Source organism: Tachypleus tridentatus, chromosome 10 (assembly GCF_004210375.1).
Source record: "Tachypleus tridentatus isolate NWPU-2018 chromosome 10, ASM421037v1, whole genome shotgun sequence".
In the NCBI taxonomy this organism is placed as follows: Eukaryota; Metazoa; Arthropoda; class Merostomata; order Xiphosura; family Limulidae; genus Tachypleus; species Tachypleus tridentatus.
This window is the reverse complement of record NC_134834.1, coordinates 96,366,596-96,388,690: the sequence shown is the minus strand read 5'-3', so window position 1 is coordinate 96,388,690 and position 22,095 is coordinate 96,366,596. Positions and strand designations below refer to the sequence as shown.

General features: G+C 33.9%; 1 protein-coding gene across 1 annotated transcript in view; it reads left to right on the top strand.

Moving 5' to 3' along the window:
- The first annotated feature begins 178 nt into the window (after positions 1 to 178).
- The window catches only part of LOC143229911 (uncharacterized), a 169,442-nt gene continuing 147,525 nt past the window's right edge, over positions 179 to 22,095 (top strand). The window contains exon 1 of the mRNA XM_076462781.1: positions 179 to 475. The gene's annotated coding sequence lies outside the window, so the exon portion shown is untranslated. The remainder of the gene's footprint in view (positions 476 to 22,095) is intronic.

Genomic DNA, 22,095 nt, shown 5'->3' with positions numbered 1-22,095 from the left:
CTTTGCTCTATCTCACAAAGCAAGATCGATTGCGTGAACCAAGGAAATAAAGGTTCGACCAATCCAGGCCTTTCCTTCCCTGATATTATAGTGGGTTTGGTCTATAGGTCTATAAACGCATTGAGGACCAGCAGAGGTTCCATTGAGGCCCGTGTGTTGTAAGTAAGATGACGTTAATGGCTGTTCGAAGTGCAGGTTGCTTTTTCTAAAACCTGCAACATTTGAAAATAATATCTCTGTCAAATATTAGCTTCTATGTAATTTTCTTTTAGATAAACCTGTTGAAATCTACTTTTTTATTGTTTAGTAAAATAGTTACGTATATTGTTATTTTTACATTAACAGTTACTAGTGCGTAAGCGTTTACAGTAATGTGCCCATTCTTAAAACTGTTACAATGCAAAAGATTCAAGTCTAAATGTCTACGTGTTGTCTAATGGGACGAAACTATATAAAAACTTACCTCGACATCCAGGTAAGACGTTTTAACCTTGTGTTTTGACTTTTGTTTGTTTTTTTCCACTCATACCAGACTCAGTATCGAAATTAGTTATTTCATAAAATATTGCATCTAATTTTACGCTAATGTTTTTTTTTTTTAATTATGGCTCAAAACAAGCTGAAATTTAGGACTATTAACATTATAGATGTAAGTGAAATTTTAAGTTAAATAGTATATCTTGTAAGCATTATAAGAGACATTTTAATATATTTAAAAATTCACCATTGTACACAGTGTCGAAAATACACAATTGTGCCTGTTATGAACAAAGCTTACACGTCAGAGTCGTGCAAAGTAAACTGAAATGTCTCTAATTTCACACGTAGAGATTTATTTGAACTTAGGAACATGTTAGATTACACTGTGTAAGAACCTTTAAACAAGACCAGCAGAAAACTGCAACTTCCGAATTGGTTCGTTCATTCCATATAGGTCAATAATGTTGAGGATAGTAAAAATGTTACTTTGTGTGTTTATAAATGTAAGATGTTATTTTGTGAATTTATGAATTAAAATATTACTTTATGTATTTTTAAATGTAAGATGGTTCTTTGTTTGTTTATAAATGTAATATGTTACTTCTATTTTTAAATATAAGATGTTTCATTGTGTGTTTATAAATGTAACATGTTATTTTATGGATTTATGAATTAATATGTTACTTTGTATATTTATAAATATAAGATGTTTCTTTGTGGATTTTTGTATATTTGTCAGTAAATCTACCGAAACAGATTTTCTTGAGCTATGAACTTTCAATCTCCAAAAACCTTCTATTGTGTTATGCTTCCCTGTAAAACAAAAGAACAACCAACATAACTTTCTGTTATATGTTTACTTTGCTGGTTGTGTGATGAAGTCAGTAGAATGATTAGTCTTAAGACTTTGCATTTATACTTATTTAAGAGTTTATGTGCATGTATACGTACATATATGTACGCATATACCTGTGTATGTATGTGTACATATATGTATATGAAAATAATTGTGTCACTACAATATCACTTGGCATTCTTCCGATCATACTAACCCACACAACTGAGGTTCAAAATTTTGAATTTTCTCAGTTAAGTAACGAAATGTTGTTTATCTATGAACTATACTGAAGTCGGATTTGTTTAAGAACAAAATTTCACTTAACTGAAAGTGAAACATTACATATATTTGAATGTTAACGTTTTACAGATTGTTACAATAGTATATCAGTTTACGTGTTATAGCATCATATCAACATCACTACTCTACATGTTTAACTTTATACCAAGCTCACTTCTTTAAATGTTAAGTATTACATCTACCAGTTCACATGTTAAAATATATATTAACATAACTTGTTTAGTGGTTTACGAAGTTCACTACTTTATATATTAAGCACTATATTAAGCCCACTTCTTTCATACTATAACACAATATAAAGTTTACTTCTTTACATGTTGTAACACTATATCAGTTTTTTTACATGTTCAACGCAATATAAATTTTACTTTTTACATGTTGAGCACTATATAAAGTTTACTTTTTTACATATTAACCCTGTACTAAGCCTAATTCTTTTGTGTAATAACGCAATATAAAGTTTACATTTTTACATATTATTCCTTTACTAAGCCTACTTCTCTTATGTAATAACGCAATATAAAGTTCGCTTCTTTACATGTTGTAACACTATATCAGATTAGTTTTGTACATGTCAAACACTACATTAAGCCTACTCCCACTATTTTACATAACATTCTCTAAGTGTCATATTAACGTTTATTTTACTATTGGTAACTAAATACTTGCAATACTGTCAATAAAAATAGTAAAAAATGTTGATGACAGTTTAAGTTATGTTACAATGGTTACTTGAGAGTCATCACTGCTACGTAATAATAATTATCAGATTGAGCACAGTTGATGAAGTAAGACCTGAAATAACTTCAATAAAACAAGAATAATCTTATAAAACGATAAATTCTGAGTGAAAAACGAGAGATAGTCGTAGTATCCGAAATATCCTTACATCACATGAATCACATACTTCCTCCAAAAGACATGTTTCTTAGACTTAATATTTTCTATTTATAATTTTAAATGAGCCGAGCGTATCCTAAATTTAGCGAGGCCGGTATATTCATCCGAAGGTCAGTTTTCACATCCCATTGTTTCTTCCTCTGTGGGGCTGTGTTTATACCATGACTAGGAAAGTCAATACCTTTTCATCGTGAAACAAGAGTGGCCAAAGAGCTGAAGGTGGGTGCTGTTTAAATGTTAAGCTGAAGGTGGGTGCTGTTTAAATGTTAAGCTGAGGGTGGGTGCTGTTTAAATGTTAAGCTGAAGGTGGGTGCTGTTTAAATGTTAAGCTGAAGGTGGGTGCTGTTTAAATGTTATCTCTAAATTATTAGAGTGTTGTTAGAGACAAACACCTCGGCTCTAAAAGATTTATGCTGGAATGAAATTCGCTGCTGTTGAAGTGGGAAGAGTTATTCAATTAACGTTGGCATAAATATTGGAAAAATTATACGAGCGTTGCGTTTTTGAAATGAGAAAAATATATCTAAGTGAAAGGCGATAAGTTTCAGTAGAAAATCTTGTAATTTGTCCATTCTGATAATGAAAGAATCAAGAACATCACTAGTAAATCTGTTATAGAAATCTAGAAATGTCCAGATGGAAAATATCTATTTTATTTCATTCTCTGTACTCTATGAAGAAATTTAAATCTGTTGGTATGCGCATCTATTGAGTTCAAAAGCGTCGAAAGTCAGCATTGAAATGGTGAACTGTGATATTTTAACAGTTGAAAAATGTAAGAAGTTTCTTTTATATAATGTAATAATGTACACTAGCCAAATTTCTATATCATTTACAGTGGCAACAGAATTGAAAGGTAGGTTAAAGCGTACGACTCGTAATCTGAGGGTCGCGGATTCGCATCCCCGGCCCACCAAACATGTTCGCCTTTTCAGCCGTGAAAGCGTTATAATGCGACGATCAATCCCACTATTCGTTGGTAAAAGAGTAGCCCAAGAGTTGGCGATGAGTGGTGATGACTTCCCTCTAGTCTTACACTGCTAAATTAGGGACAGCTGGCGCAGATAGCCCTCGTGTAGCTTTGCGAGAAACTAAAACAAAAAAAACAAACAGAATTGAAATAATTTAAGAAAATGGTTTGTATATCTTTAACATAGATACACATATATATGGGAAGGTCACGCATGGCTGTCTGGAAAGCAGAGTCAAGGTAATTAGAAATTTCTTAAATGGCTTACATGCGTGCTGAAACTATTGGAACGTGTGAGCAGTCAGATAGATGTACGTATATCGGGTAAGAGTTACAAAGGTGATAAAATACAAAGTTTTTGTAGTTAATGCTATAATGTTTGTCATTGTGAGGTCTTTTGTCTTTTTACTTTTTTTTCGTCTCTAGAAGGAAAGAAATATTCTTGTCTTTCGAGATATTTGAATGTAGAAAATTTCTTTCTAAACACCTACATTCCCATCTTTGTCAGCTGAATGAATGAACATATTATTTTGGGTTTTAAATTTTCTCTTTTTTTGGGGAGAAATTTTAGTTATTGTTCTTTTTAAATTATTAAAATTCATTGCATACAATTCAGCACACGCGTGTCTCAGAGAACATTAAAACTGTCAATCATTGTGACTCCTCCCTCCAGTTCTCTTTCCGTATTTCGAAACTTAGTGAACGTAAGGGGATAGTTTATAGTAAATGTTTTTTTTTTTTTGTATGATGTATTTCTTTTCAATCGTAAATAAAAATAAAATGTCTGTTATGGTCAGTTGGTTAAGCCAATTGACTCGTAATCCGAGGGTTATGGGTTCAAATCTCCGTCACCAAACACCTCCCTTTCAGCCGTAAGGGCGTTTGTAATCAGGTTTTTCGGGGACTTTTGAGAGAATGAAGTCTTAAAGTGTTTAAAGATTTTCTGTATTATTTTGCATTTAGTGATATTTTCGTTTATTACGAGAATAAACAAAAAGTCAGTCCATTAAATAGAGCACTTCGTTCAATGTTTTCAAGAAGAAAATCATTCTTTAATGTTACTAGTTATTTCACGCTATTTTATCGTATTAAATGTCTTAAGCTTACATTCACGTATTCTGTATTTTACTATTCGAAGTGTTTAAATCATAATACTGTCACTGTATATTTCATAACATATGCAGAAAATGTTTGTCACGTGACGTAAAAGTTTCGATTCATTATGGTTTGTTTGTTTGTTTGTTTTTTTAATTTCCCGCAAAGCTACTCAAGGGCTATCTGGGCTAGCCGTCCCTAATTTAGCAGTGTAAGACAAGAGGTAAGGCAGCTAGTCATCACCACCCACCGCCAACCTTTGGTATGCTCTTTTACCAACGAATAGTGGGATTGACCGTCACATTATAACGCCCCCATAGCTGAAAGGGCGAGCATGTTTGTTGCAACCGGGATTCGAACCCACAACCCTCGGATTACGAATAAAGTGCCCTAACCTCCTGGCCATGCCGGGGACCTATTCTTTATGGGAATGATGCGCTTACTTCGCCTCCAATTACATTTCTCTATAAAACCTATTCGGGTCAGGAATTTAATACAGTTATAAATCTCCACTGGCTACTTGTAAGTCACAGAAACTATAGTGTAAATCGAATCATTCAAAATAATTTTAAATCTGAGTGAAACTCAATTATTTCGGAGACATTAAGGATAATAAAACATATTATTAGATTGATTTCTTTCTCGTAAGTTCAGGTAGTAGCTAGAAAAAGAATGAAATGGTTGGGAAAGCAAATATTATATTTCCATATTTTCCGACGTTTACTATACTGTTTCTAAAACCATAATTTTTATTTTTGGTTTAAAAGTTCACCTTTCTCTAAGTTTGAACTAACTAAGATTAGTTTTTACAACAGGTACTACGTTTTGATCACTGGGTCGATTTTTCTCAAGTCCACCAATTTTAAAGTCGATAAATGTTGTTTTAGTATTGAAATCAACATTGAACAATGTATTTAAATTTTAAAATTAATATTATTTACTTTTGCATTTTCATAGCAGTCCTCGTAAATTGACAGATTATTTATTCATGGTTGAACAAAAAGAAAGAAAAAAAAATAAATAAATATAAAAATTTGAAATATATTGCGCGAAATACAGGGTGTTCGGAAAGTCACTGTGCACTTATATATTTATTAACAGACAAAACTGCACAGTGACTTTCCGAACACCCTGTATTTGCTTAAGATCACGAATATTTAGGAAAAAAATAACCAAAGATGTTAAGAAATGTTCCGGGATATTTGTTAATTGTAACTGTGGTATTGTGTCATGTTCCTGGATATTTGTTAGTTGTAAATGTGGTATTGTGTGATGTTCCTGGACATTTGTTAATTGTAACTGTGGTATTGTGTGATGTTCCTGGACATTTGTTAATTGTAACTGTGGTATTATGTGATGTTCCTGGATATTTGTTAATTGTAACTGTGGTATTGTGTGATGTTCCTGGGTATTTGTTAATTGTAACTGTGGTATTGTGTCATGTTCCTGGATATTTGTTAATTGTAACTGTGGTATTGTGTCATGTTCCTGGATATTTGTTAGTTGTAAATGTGGTATTGTGTCATGTTCCTGGACATTTGTTAATTGTAACTGTGGTATTATGTGATGTTTCTGGATATTTGTTAATTGTAACTGTGGTATTCTGTGATGTTCCTGGATAATTGTTAATTGTAACTGTGGTATTGTGTGATGTTCCTGGATATTTGTTAATTGTAAATGTGGTATTGTGTGATGTTCCTGGACATTTGTTAATTGTAACTGTGGTATTATGTGATGTTTCTGGATATTTGTTAATTGTAACTGTGGTATTGTGTCATGTTTCTGGATATTTGTTAATTGTAACTGTGGTATTGTGTCATGTTCTTGGATATTTGTTAATTGTAAATGTGGTATTGTGTGATGTTCCTGGACATTTGTTAATTGTAACTGTGGTATTATGTGATGTTTCTGGATATTTGTTAATTGTAACTGTGGTATTGTGTCATGTTCTTGGATATTTGTTAATTGTAACTGTGGTATTGTGTCATGTTACTGATAAAACTTTTCTGATTTTTCTTCTTTTAATGTCAGATTCATATTTTAATACTGCAACGTTCTGTTAAAAAGTATGGTTGTTTTGGTTCATACATCCATTGACTTGGAAAGGGGGATTTTGTTTTTTTATCTTGTCCTTGAAGTTTGTTTGTTTGTTCTTTTTAATTTCACGTAAAGCTACACGATGGCTATCTGCGTTAGCCGTCGCTAATTTAGCAGTGTAAGACTGAAGGGAAGGCAACCTTATCACTACCCACCGCCAACTCTTGAGCTACTCTTTTACCAATGAATAGTGGGACTGATCGTCACATTATAACGTCCCTGTGACTGAAAGAGTGAGCATATTTGGTGGGACTGAGATTCGATGTTTTAATTCGTTAATAGTATCTCTAAGTACTTTAGTAGATAACTTAGTTAAGAGTGTAACTTCTTCATCGATGAGATACACCATTTAAAAGTCAGTATGAAAGAAATAGTTGGATAATTTATTTTGTAATTTTGATAAAAGGGTGAGCAATATACGAGAGTCGTAAACAAACAAGAAACAAAATGTATAGATTTCCACTTTATAACTTATTCTACGAAAGAATATCTCTTGATGCAGTGAAAAACTGTTTGTGCGATTAACCTTTAAAACGATGTTGAAATTCAAATGAATGTTTTCAAAGTTTCTTCTTATTAAAGATTTCCTAGCGAACGTGATAATGGGTACATAAATTTTTTTAAATTCAAAAACAGCGGATTTTAAGAAAACTGAAATCATCTTGGATTATTTGTTTAAAAATTAACTTTTTTATTTGTGGATCACGCGTTTCAATAGGTAAAATCGTTTTGTTTGTTTGGTTGTAGTCAAATAAAAAGAAACGCGCTGACTATCTGTGCTCTGCTCGTCATGAGAATTCAATTCTGATTTTTAGTATTAATGTAAGCAGGAGACTAATCATTAATGTTAATTTTTCATTGTTAATCAATAGTTATTTGCTGTTTTTAGTTGTTAAATAGTTGTTGTTGGTGATTGTTGTTGGACCTTGATAAAAAATGAATTATCTTTTCTCCTACAAAATAACGTAGAGTTTATGAGAAGCATACTTTCAAACGTCAGGTTAGGGACCGAAGTAATTTTGTCATATTCTCTGCTCTGAATCTAGGGTTTAGGTAAACATTTAACCACCTACTTGCACCTGTCTGCTACTGGAAAAACGTCAATGTTAAAAACATGTAAATTTTTAACATGTCACAAGCCTCACATGCCCATGAGATATTATAAAGGTTATGATTTGTTGCTCTATTTATTGATGTGTTAAAACTTAGGCTATATACATTGTGAAGTACATTATAAAAATGATAAACGATAATCTAAGTTTATAATAATCGGACATACCATAGATTAAACAAAATTGTTTTCTCTGACGAGTGTACACACATCTGACTATTTTTTTCAGAAAATAATAAAATATCACCCTATGATTCAATAACAATCAAATTAGTCTAACTCTAGCGAAGAAATTATACAAGAATGATGTTAGTTTTTCACACTTTAAAACAATGTTACACAGTAGGTCAGTTGCGATCTGTCTACCGAAAGGAATCTATACAAGAATGATGTTAATTTTTCACACTTTAAAACAATATTACACAGTAGGTCATTTGTGATCTGTCTACCCAGAGGAATCAAATTCCGGATTTTGGCATTGTAGTCTCTTTAAATCACCGATGACTCCTGAAATGCATACAGTTTATCTACAAAAGTGGGCCCAGCATAGCCTGGTGAGTTAAAGTGTTCGACTCATAATCCGAGGGTCGCGGATTCGAATTTCCGTCACACAAAACATGCTCACCCTTCCAGCCGTAGGGGAGTTATAAAGTCACAGTCAATCCCACTATTCACTGGTAAAAGAGTAGTCCAAGAGTTGGCGGTGGGTGGTGATGACTAGCTGCCTTACACTTAGAGACGGCTAGCACAGATAGCCCTTTAGTAGCTTTGCGCGTAATTTAAAAAAGCAAAAACAATCTACAAAATTATTCATGATTACAACGAACATAATTTTTGACTGACGGACAGTTTAAATATTGTTATATACCTAATGCTAATTCGATTTATATTTGTGCAGACGTAGGCCTAGAAATTTTAAACCATAATTCATACCAATGTCTTTTAGGGTTACGCTTAGTTGATAAACAACTGAACACAAGCGACGCGTGTCGTGTTGCATTATGGGTTGCTGTTTAATGTATAGGTCATGTTCTTAGCTTTAATCAGTAGTTTTACTTAAAATAATTCATAAGAAATAATTCTTTGTTGCAATCTTAAGACCACACCTACACAAAGACACTTTTGAGGGGTCTTTAAAGTTGTAATAAGCAAGAAACACTTATAATTAAAAGTTTTCTATCTAAACGATACCACATGCACACATAGGCTAAACGATTAAGTAAATAGACCTTTGGGATTCAGGTGTGTTTTTAAACAACTAGCTATCCGATGCCACAATTGTGCTGACGTTTGAAACAAATAATGAGATTTTGAGTGATCAATAAACTCACACATTTCCATCCACACCAGACACGCGAAACCTTACAACATGCAAGGCTCACACAAGCATTTTGAACTCGAGTAAGTCTGAAAATAATGAAAACTACGGTAACTCGCCAAGATGCTTTCCTCTCTGTATATATAAGAAGGCATGTATTGACTGCACCCTTTCTTAGGGCCACACCTATACAAACGTGTCTACTTTCGTAGAACATTCTATTGATTTATACATAAAAACTGGGCCCGGATGACTGCCTAGGAACATAGAATTTTATATGTATAATGACTAATCTGTATGACACTATGTGGGAACAAAGATCACTTTGACATTAAAAACGTCATGATATCGAGTGACCAAATGATAGAAGCGTCGCAAAGAAAAACCATATCCGTGACCAAAAGCAACTGTCATCGTAGTCTATCAGTAATGGTAATCCAAATATGGATAAATCTGTCATTTGTATATCTGTAGACATTAACCGGCTAAAAATAAGTTTGGACAGGATTATAAAGTGCGTCGGTCATATAGGTGTGTTCATGTTCTTCAATTTTTATAACACTGGTCAGAGTTAATCTACCTCTGACTACATACGAATAACCTTATAACGTGGCGCCCAAGAGGTACCCTAAAAAGGCAACTGTATCAGGTGTAATTACTAGAGGACGGTTTCACTACTGATTAGTGAAAAAGCTGCGAACAATGTATGTCTAGGTGTATGTAAAGTGATCTGGTTTGTGGCATTTTGAATTGTTTACGAATTTGAGTAAATTGTTGGAGAAATTCGATTACACGTAGAACTTAATTACTCGTGCTATTTGAAAAAAAATGTAAGATGCTGGAGTTTGTGTAATGGACTAGAAATGTTTTGTGACAAGAATTGGGTCCTTTGTTGGTGTGATGGACTCGGAATGCTTTTGTGACAAGAAGTGGGTCCTTTGTTGGTGTGATGGACTCGGAATGCTTTTATGACAATAAGTGGGTCCTTTGTTGGTGTGATGGACTCGAAATTCTTTTGTGACAAGAAGTGGGTCCTTTGTTGGTGTGATGGACTCGGAATGCTTTTGTGACAATAAGTGGGTCCTTTGTTGGTGTGATGGACTCGGAATGCTTTTATGACAATAAGTGGGTCCTTTGTTGGTGTGATGGACTCGGAATGCTTTTGTGACAATAAGTGGGCCCTTTGTTGGTGTGATGGACTCGGAATGCTTTTGTGACAAGAATTGGGTCCTTTGTTGGTGTGATGGACTCGGAATGCTTTTGTGACAAGAAGTGAGTCCTTAGGAGTCGAGTGCCTAACAACCTGGCCATGCCAGGCTAGAATGTTTTTGAGACAAGAATTGGGTTCTTTGTCGGTGTAATAGACAAGGAATGTTTTTGTGAGAAGAACTGGGTTTTTTGCTGGTGTAATGGAATAAGAATGTTAATGAAATAATAGTTGTGTTCTATATTCCATCAAAGTTGGAAAATAATATTAATAATATGCCTGACTACAGTTGTTAATCGTGTCTATCCCGGATGTAATGGATTTCTACTCTGACAGGTAAGAGTGGTTCGGAGATAATAAAACAACAATCCAATGTGTTCTTCTTGTTTTAAATTAATTGAATGAAAGGTAAGTCAAAGTGACTTCACTCGTCTTACTTGACTAACACAGACACCATAATTTATTGTTATATGTCCTCTTCATGATATACAGAAACTCGAGTTTGGCACTATCTGTACAAGAGTGAAACAAATCGATAAATGAAGGTTTGAGCATCTTCTCATATCTTATACTGCATATGCGACTCTGAGTCCAGGCGATTATTGAAGCGTATTGTTGTGCAATTTGGTATTAGATCTGAGTCCTCACAAAGTGACGTTCTCAGTGTGTTTTATCATCTCGTTGAAATACTGATTTCTGTTTAAGTTTGTTTTGGTTTTTCAAATTGGTGGACTTATGGAAGTAGAGTGGCTAAAAAGATTCCCAGCGCAGCACCTCCTAGGAGATAAAATAAACAAAATAGCAAAACTAAAAGTGTTTTCTATTTAAGCTATTTTTAAGTTAATCGACTCATGGAAGTAGAATGGCTAAAAGGATTTCCAGCGCAGCATCACCTAGGAGATAAAAGAGATAACGTTACCAAACTAAAACTTTTGTTTTTGTTTTTGTCTCATAAGAACTCAAACTCTGCCTTTTAAAATCTAGTTAGGATCCTCCAAAGGGGAAAAAATTGTTTTTTTCTCATGTTAATCTGACAATTAAACAAAACTCTAGGTATATTTTTCAATGTATTTAATGATAGTTTTCAGCAACAATTCACGTAGTTTGACGAAATAATTTATCACACAAAAAATACCCAATATCTCAATATAGTATACAATATGCTTTGGATCGCATAGCCCGTTTATTAAAATCCCCAGAAGCGAAACGGTTAATAAGCTACTAAAGTGTAAAAGCTGCAAAATTCGTTGTATTACAACACTTATTGACCTTAAAATTGCTCTGTTGTACATAACGTTGCCCTCGTAATCACGTAAGCTTTGTTTGTTTTTGAATTTCGCGCAAAGCTACACGAAGGCTATCTGCGCTAGCCGTCCCTAATTTAGCAGTGTAAGACTAGAGGGAAGGCAGCTAGTTATTACCACCCACCGCCAACTCTTGGGCTAATATTTTTAAAAACGAATACTGGGATTGACCGTGAAATTATAACGTCCTCTTGGCTGAAAGGACGGGTATGTTTAGCGTAAGCTTTAAAGACTAATAACACTAAAATTCAGGACTCGATCTCTGCAATGAAAACATTGCAGATAGCCAATTGTACAGGCTTTGCACTTAAATACAAACAATTTGTGCAATAGTTATTTGTCGTAGTCCCATTTGTTGGGTCTTTTGTACAAGCTAAAGTAAGTTTGTCCAGATATTGTAAGGTAAACAACGATTCATCATTCCACTGCCTGAAGCGGTGAACAACCAATTTTCTATTGTGATTGTGAAATACTGTTCACACTCTTAAAGCTTAAACGATGAAACCTTTTACAAAATGAAAATATTATCCTTTTGTTATTGAAGTGCCTGATGTAAAGCACCATGGCTGTTTCGAATGGATACAAGACACACTAGAGATTTCACACGAATACTTGAAATATATATCTTCACACACAGATGTAAGGTATCGACATATCAAAATGTATTTAAGTTGTTGTGTATAAACACAGTATTACCGTTTATTTAAATACTAGAAATCCTAGAAAGGGCATGAAGCACTCGGATATGTTTGTGTGAACGAATTTTCAATATTTGTCTATGAAATTCAGTAAATAATAAATGAAATCTGTACTATTATTTACGTTACGCTCTAACTCCTGATATTTGGAACTAACTTGTTGGGATTATTTCATTCAAGGCATCAACTCGCATACTCTAAGCCGTTGTTGGAATGAAATCGGAAGAAAACATATCGTCCACAGGGTCTAACAAATTAGATGCACATGACAATTACAAAAAAGAGCCGAATAACAAGATAAAAGAACTGGTGTTTGTTTTCATCAAATATATCAAGCAGCCCGTGACGTTTGCCTTTAATGTCTCTCTTCAAATCACATCACCAGGTTATGTACAAACACCTAAACCGATAGACTTAACATTAATATGTCTTTGTATGCAAGTAGTCAAATTAGTTAATTAGTTAGAACCTGTAAAATAATGTTCTAAACGTCGGTTTCCCTGTATCTCTAAAGTGTATATAGATAAAACTCTGACTTTATTGCATGTAGAAGTTCGACTACTGGCAAACTTTTGACTTCTAAACTAACCAAACTGTGGTAAAGTTTGACTTCTTAACTAAAACATATGTTAGTTTTGTAAAGTATAGGAGTTTAGAACAATCCGCGCTCGAACCCTGATATCTCTCTTTGTCTGCCTTTTTTGTTTTACATGAAATAAGTAAGAAAGGAAGATCCCATCACTACTTAACGCTAATGTTTATAAAGTTATTTATACTTTTAAACAGGAACAAAGCAAAGTTAGCGAACAGTAAGGATCGTTAGTTATTTGTAGAACTCCTGTGAAAATATCCAAAACAAAATAAATGCTTCAATAAAAAGTACCCTAACAAGTAAAACGATACTAGTTAGAAATATTTTAAAACGGTTTTCAATCCCTATTGCGGATGGCGTAGTTATCCGTATAACTAAATGAAGCAGTTTAAACTAGAAATCTCTCAGTTGCTAAAGTAATATAATCTCGGATATTCTGCGTCATGAAATCTCAGTCTAAACTATAGCCAATCGTGTTTTTCTTTCTGGTACAGTATCGAGGACACGTGACTAATAAAATGACGTACATGTAGTTGTTTTTTTTTTAACTGAAAGAGTAATTTCTTATACCTCATAAAAAATACATATCATTATGTAGTTAAACGTTTCGAACGGTTTCGCTCAACACTCGTCATTAATAACAGAGAGGATTTATTCAGATCAACAGGCTTAATAAAGCTGAATTTTTATGTATATTTACGTATTGACTATTGCTGAAGATAGGGAAACGGTTTATGCTCTTTTGTTTATTTTCAAGTAGACCATTATGTGAAAACTACACACAACACACCACTTTTATGGTCAAAACTATCTGCGATGTTACTTCCACACCAACATTACTATAATTACACGAAAAATTATACACAGTTGAATGCACGTGTTTGACTCTCTTCATAATAATGCGAAACATTTAGTATCGCAGCACCAGAACGTTATGTTTAACAGTTAACCATTTATTTTAACGACAGGTTAGCTCGATCAAGACATGATAAATAAATTACTGACTCGAATACCTTGTCTTTCAAAAGTGTTAAAAATGTTATTAGTTTTGAAAATCTTCACCATGAAATCAAATTGTATAATTTGTTAGACTAGATAGATATACCTCTGTGTTTGATATAAAAACAGGCTATTTGTTCGTGTTCTTACAACTACGATAATCTAGAAATGTTTCGTGTTACCGTAACCGTTTGTCTGAAGGTAAATACATCAAATTGAACAGCTGTGTATGTCGGTCATATTTTATTATATCTAGAGTCTGTGTTCTTCAGTTCCTGGTAATCATGTTTTACATGTTACGGCTATAGTTTAAGCACCGTGGAATAACGAATATTTGGTTATTTATCGTGATTCTAAACATAGAGTTTGGTTTGTTTTGAATTTCGCGCAAAGCTACTCGAGGGCTATATGCGCTAGCCATCCGTAATTTAGCAGTGTAAGACTAGAGGAAAGGCAGCTAGTCATCACCACCCACCGCCAACTTTTGAGCTGTTCTTTTACTAACGATTAGTGCGATTGACCGACACATTATAACGCCCCCACGGTTGAGAGGGCGAGCATGTTTGGTGTGACGGGGATTCGAACCCGAGACCCTCAGGTTTCGAGTCGAGTGCCTTAAACACCTGGCCATGCCGGGCCTCTAAACATAGAGAACCACACTTTTGAAATGAGTCATTATAGACTATCACGACAGATTAATTCCGCTAATCGGATTCGGTAGGAAATTTAAGCTGTCGCTTTATAACCTGCTAACAATTGGTACTTTGATCGTGTCTCAGAACGGCTGGTATGGGTATTAACACTTTTACTGATAAGAACAACGTTTCGACCTTCCTAGGTCATCTTCAGGTTAAAAAAATCTTAAATATTATCTATTAAAAACAAATACTAAACGAAACATGAAAATCTTAAGTATTATCTATTAAAAACAAATACTAAACGAAACATGAAAATCTTAAGTATTATCTATTAAAAACAAATACTAAACGAAACATGAAAATCTTAAGTATTATCTATTAAAAACAAATACTAAACGAAACATGAAAATCTCAAGTGTTATCTATTAAAAACAAATACTAAACGAAACATGGAAATCTTAACCTTAAGATGACCTAGGAAGGTCGAAACGTTGTTCTTATTAATAAAAGTGTTAATACCCATACCAGCAGTTCTGAGATAAATTTTTATTTCATGTGGGTTTCTCTTCATCAAGAGATATTTTAATCAATTGTTAGGCTATTGGAATGCACAGTTCTGTGAGTTTGTGTACATTGCGGTATATTATAAAGTTAGAATACGAAAAGCTACATTTGGCAGGTAAACCTCTCTGGTTGCTTTGTTATGCGATACAAATCTGTTTATGTATATATACCATTCCTGCTTGTAAAGTCTATAACTACACAGCATTATATATCATAAGTTAACTTTACATCGAACGCAAAAATAAGTGAAGAAAATACATCACAAGTTAGTTTTTAGTTGTATAACAACCGTTGTATTGGAAACTGTCATAATTCAAGAAGTCCGTTCCTTTGCACATAAGTGACTAATATTAAGTGAAATGAGAGTTATGGAACCACGACTTTCAGTTGCTTCAAAACTTTGTGTAAGTTAAGATTTTTAGTTGGAATAAAATTTTCCCTTTCTCTCTTGTAAGACTGATGTTTGTAATTATTAAAATCGGGAGATTTTGGAACCATTTTAATTTTCGACTGATCGCATAAAACTTGGGTGAAAATCCAGCTTAGGGGCCATGATCGAGTGCAGTTTCAAACCATTATCTATTAAAAACAAATACTAAACGGGACAGCAATCAATATGGCTTAAAATACTCGAATCTCCATTTTGGTATGATTATCCTGCTAATCTTAGAAATATCGAAAAATATTTCTTTCTATGGTCTAGTTACAAACTCGTTTATGGAAAAATATCGATTGTTTGCAAAAGTACCTGAATCCTATATTGTTAGTGTACTAAACATATTCTGCCTTAAAGGGGTATAATGTTCACTTTACTTGGTTCGATACCGGAGTGAGGGAGTAACACGAACCATAATTGTTGGTTTTTGTTTTCATGCAAAGCTACACAAAGGCTGTCTACGCTAACCGTTTCCAATTTGGCAGTAATGGACTAAAGAAAAGGTAGCGAGTCAACACCAACACCATCCACCGCCAATTCTTGGACTTCTCTTTCACCAAGAAATAGTAGGATTGGCTTCACATCATAATGACATCATGGCTGAAAGGATGTGCGTGTTTGATTCATGGTAAGATTTAGAGAAAATTGATTTGTTAGTATTTCAAACAACCTAATACAGTGAGAGGATACAGGGCGAGAAAAATACGTGGTTCGAGGATGAATTGGTTTAGAACGATCCCCAACGGCCTCTATTTAAAATATAATTATAATTTAATCAAAATTTAAAAAGTTATAAATTAAATCTTAACTTTTCCCAATAAAATTATAAACATGTAATTATGATCTTAATACATAGCGAAGTATAGTCACGGAATAGTTGTTGTATTTTCAAAATTTAAATTTCTCAAGTTAAAGAGACTTAATCAGTTAAATGATTGTTTACCAGGTTGAAATTATATGGTAATCACTTTACTAAAATGTGTTGGTTGAATTAAATAACAACTTAAATGATCTCGTGATGTATTGCCCGGCATGTCCAAGCGTGTTAAGGCGTTCGACTCGTAATCCGAGGGTCGCGGATTCGCATCCCCGTCGCGCCAAACATGCTCGCCCTTTCAGCCGTGGGGGCGTTATAATGTGACGATCAATCCCACTATTCGTTGGTGAAAGAGTAGCCCAAGAGTTGGCGGTGGGTGGTGATAACTAGCTGCTTTCCCTCTAGTCTTACACCCCTAAATTAGGGACGGCTAGCACAGATAGCCCTCGAGTAGCTTTACGCGAAATTCAAAACAAACAAAATAATGATGTGATGTATCTCAAAGTTTTACTGGTTGTATGTTGGCTTGGCTGAATATGTTACTTATTATCACTGTCGTCCCCATATAATATATAATATATTATACCTATACAAAGCCCCTTATAATATTTTACCTATTATCACTGTAGTCCCCATATGATATATAATATATTAAACCTATACAAAGCCCCTTATAATATTTTACTTATTATCACTGTCGTCCCCATATGATATATAATATATTAAACCTATACAAAGCCCCTTATAATATTTTACTTATTATCACTGTCGTCCCCATATGATATATAACATATTAAACATATATATAATATAAGCCTATACAAAGCTCCTTATAATATTTTACTTATTATCACTGTCGTCCCCATATGATATATAATATATTACACCTATACAAAGCCCTTTATAATATTTTACTTATTATCACTGTCGTCCCCATATGATATATAATATATTAAACCTATATAAAGCTCCTTATAATATTTTACTTATTATCACTGTCGTCCCCATATGATATATAATATATTAAACCTATACAAAGCCCTTATAATATATTTTACCTATTATCACTGTCGTCCCCATATGATATATAATATATTAAACCTATAAAAAGCCCCTTAAAATATTTTACCTATTATCACTGTCGTCCCCATATGATATATAACATATTAAACTTATATAAAGCCCCTTAAAATATTTTACTTATTATCACTGTCGTCCCCATATGATATATAATATATTAAACCTATACAAAGCCCCTTATAATATTTTACCTATTATCACTGTCGTCCCCATATGATATATAATATATTAAACCTATACAAAGCCCCTTATAATATTTTACCTATTATCACTGTCGTCCCCATATGGTATATAATATATTAAACCTATACAAAGCCCCTTATAATATTTTACCTATTATCACTGTCGTCCCCATATGATATATAATATATTAAACTTATACAAAGTCCCTTATAATATTTTACTTATTATCACTGTCGTCCCCATATGATATATAATATATTAAACCTATACAAAGCCCCTTATAATATTTTACTTATTATCACTGTCGTCCCCATATGGTATATAATATATTAAACCTATACAAAGCCCCTTATAATATTTTACTTATTATTACTGTCGTCTCCACAACACGTGTTAAGCAACGGTCACTTTTCAAAAACCCTTCTTGACCAGATAATGATGATTTGAGGAAGTTCCAAACCATGGATGCCCGCAAAAGGGAGCATATGTCCTCACCTGGAAAATGAGAAACGAGAAACGTTATCCTTTCCTTATTCGTTCAGCATGTGTATATGATTTTTTTTTATTCAGTTCGCAATTTTACACAACTCTTAACACAAACACCTTCCTGGAACATTTCTGGGACGGTGTAAACGTTGTTACTTGTTATGAGTTTTAGACAAACGCGTTTAAATCTCATACTATCCGTCTATAATATGTAAATATCCTTTTAAATATTTTCATCGTCATCATGAATATGCTATGTATGTTTTCAAGAGAATATCTGACTCAGGAAGACATGTTGTCTGGTTTATTCTCGTATTTTACATTCAAACATGTCTGTATGTATTCACTGTTGTCTGGTTTATTCTTGTATTTTACATTCAAACATGTCTGTATGTATTCACTGTTGTCTGGTTTATTCTCGTATTTTATTATTCAAACATGTCTGTATGTATTCACTGTTGTCTGTTTTATTCTCGTATTTTATATTCAAACATGTCTGTATGTATTCACTGTTGTCTGGTTTATTCTCGTATTTTACATTCAAACATGTCTGTATGTATTCACTGTTGTCTGGTTTATTCTCGTATTTTACATTCAAAATTGTCTGTATGTATTCACTGTTGTCTGGTTTATTCTCGTATTTTACATTCAAACATGTCTGTATGTATTCACTGTTGTCTGGTTTATTTTCGTATTTTACATTCAAAATTGTCTGTATGTATTCACTGTTGTCTGGTTTATTCTCGTATTTTACATTCAAACATGTCTGTATGTATTCACTGTTGTCTGGTTTATTCTCGTATTTTACATTCAAACATGTCTGCATGTATTCACTGTTGTCTGGTTTATTCTCGTATTTTATATTCAAAATTCATGAATTAACTTAACGGGCAACATTCCCTTAAATATTTCACATTGGAAACAGAAAAAAATAGATAACAAACTTCCATTCCGTGAAATGGTGATTACATAACTCATAAGTTTACAGGAAGCCCATAGACGGAAGTAAAGAGAACCTAAACTACAAATCAAGTCACCCCAACAGTTGAAGACAGTCGCCACAGCTTCCAAGATGAACAATATTCGTAGCCTCCAGTGGCTCGGCGGTATGTCTGCGGACGTACAACGCTAAAAACCGGGTTTCGATACCCGTGGTGGGCAGAGCACAGATAGCCCATTGTGTAGCTTCGTGCTTAATTCAAACAACAAACAACAATATTCGTAACACCAAACAACATACAATAAGAGTGGAGAACACGTCACTACAACAAGTCGGATCAATGGTTACCCTGAACACTTCATAACAAAGAAACTTCAGAAGGTAAACATCAACCATAAACAAAAAAAATTCACAGACATACAGTCATATTCCCCTCAACCAGAAGTTTCTCTAAAAACTTGCAAGGAACATGTGGTGAACATGAAATATTATTTTCAAGGCACAACGCAAAATGACTACAGTTACTATCATACAAACCAAATCACCAAGACAGCCTACGAAAAATCGAAAACACCACTTAAACATTATGTTTAAATGTAGATTCCAGCATGTTAGAAAATAAAAAGGGCCAACACAAGTTAGAATTCAGAAACGAAATAGACACTCAACTCGATATTACCAAGCATACATTGGAATAATATTAAAATAAACAAAACATGAGAACACAATCAGTCAACATAATGTAGAAACTAGCAAAACCTGAAAATATTTACATGATTAATTATTTTTCATGATTTTCAAGTGATAGAGATCCTTCTCGAGTGGATAACACAACATGCTTCGATCGTTAAAACCTGGGATTAAATCCCTTTCATTACCCGTACAACAACCGATTTTCTCAGATCTTCCCTAAATACGGCAGCAAATTAATAACCGAAATATAAGATAAAACTACTTTGTGGTTAAATAAATAATATTACTAGTTAATAATTAAGACTCACGTGATTTCAGAACGACGTCATTTCCTCCTCTGCTCAGAAATAAGCACATTAATGAATTCAAAGTAAAAACAAGTAAATGTTTATGTTTGATTTAAAGTTTATGTTCATTAACAGAGATTAGCAAAACATCTTTGATCGAACTACTATCTTTGCTACAACAGTAGCTCTTTAGATACAGGATTTCTTGAATAAAACAAAGGAATTCTAATTACAGATACCGAAATCCGTAAGTCCACTTGTCTTAGGCCTAACATTGGTGAAGCCTTTAATTAAGTATACGGCCTATATTCGGTAAAGAGATAGCTAACACTTTAGCTAGTGTACGTTTTCTACTTTAGTTTAATTAGAGCTAAACACTATCCAGTTTAATAGTAGCAGCAAATAAACCTATAATGCTATTACACAGCAGGACATTAAACCTTTAGAACGACACAAAGTGCCGACTAAAATATACATAGTACGTTCAAATAAGTGCGAGAAGTAAGTTTTTGTTTTGAATTTCGCGCAAAGCTACTCGAGGGCTATCTGCGCTAGCCGTCCCTAATTTAGCAGTGTAAGACTACAGAGAAGGCAGCTAGTCATCACTACCCACCGCCAACTCTTGGGCTACTCTTTTACCAACGAATAGTGGGATTGACCGTCACATTATAACGCCCCCACGGCTGAAAGGGCGAGCATGTTTGATGCGACCGGGATTCGAACCAGCGACCCTCGGATTACGAGTCGAACGCCTTAACACGCTTGGCCATGCCGGGCCTGCGAGCAGTAAGTCTATGGATTTACAACTCTAAAATCAGTGCTTGCTCAAGCGCATTTAGATACGTAATGTAAGCTCTCATTTTCAGAACAGATAGTTAATAGCTCTGATTTTCCGTCCTGTATAAAGCTTGCATTCATCTGTATGGAAACCACTAAAGAATTCCTATCTATAATGTTTTAGCATAATTTGGTTTTGATCATCGCTTTGCCTCAAACAAAGGAAATGCGATACCATACGAGAAAAGAACGGATGCTCTGTGAGATGTCATGTGAGACGTCATTAGACCTTTAATTAAAACACCGTTGATGTTTCCAAGCACATGTCTGTGTCAGTACCGAGTGCAGAGAACAGGCATATAAACCGTCCTAATTTTCCGTAAATGTATGAAGTTTTGTATTATAGTAACCTCATTACATTTAAGAACGATACTAAATGCATGTTTAATTAGTCCTTATGAATAATTTAATCGCTTTAATGGAATTAATAAAACATAATTGTCTAGTATTCAGAATGCGATAATTTCTGCGCCACGATTCAATGATAAAATAACAACGATCTGCCCAGTTTATCTAAGTGTAACTTGCATCGTTATGTTTACTATTGCATATTAAAATATCATACATGTATATGTCTGGGAGGAAATAGAATGTGTGGGTGACAAGTTATGATTTTTATAACTAAAATGACCGCACTCTTGTCATTTACATATAAAACTTCACTTATTTAGGTCCTTTCACAGAAGAAACTCTGTGTGGAAGCGGGAAAGTTTCACAAGAGCTTACGCGGTGTAGGTCGATAATGGACCAGTTGAAACCTATGTGGCTCATAACGATCGTCAATACACTGACTACTCTTTTGTTGTTAGTCGCTCGAAAATCACCTGTTTGTTTCCGTCTTACTCCTGACGTAAACTGGTTTTAATGTGGGTTTTTACTTATCACAAAACCAGAGAGAAACTTGTATTTTGTATAAAATAGATATTTTTGTAACTTTAGTAATTTTACGTGTTCAGTTATTGACAATGAAATAAGTTGCGTTTTTCTGTGGATCTAAGAGCAAGTTCATAAATACCTATTGTTTATTACTCTTATACCTCATAGAAAAACATATCGTTGAAGTTATTTCTATAAGCGGCCCGCCATGACCAGGTGGTTAAGGCGCTCGACTCGTAATCTGAGGGTCGCGAGTTTGAATCCCCGTCACATCAAACATGCTCTCCTTTTCAGCCGTGAAGGATCTATGATGTGACGGTCATTCTCACTATTCGTTGGTAAAAAGAGT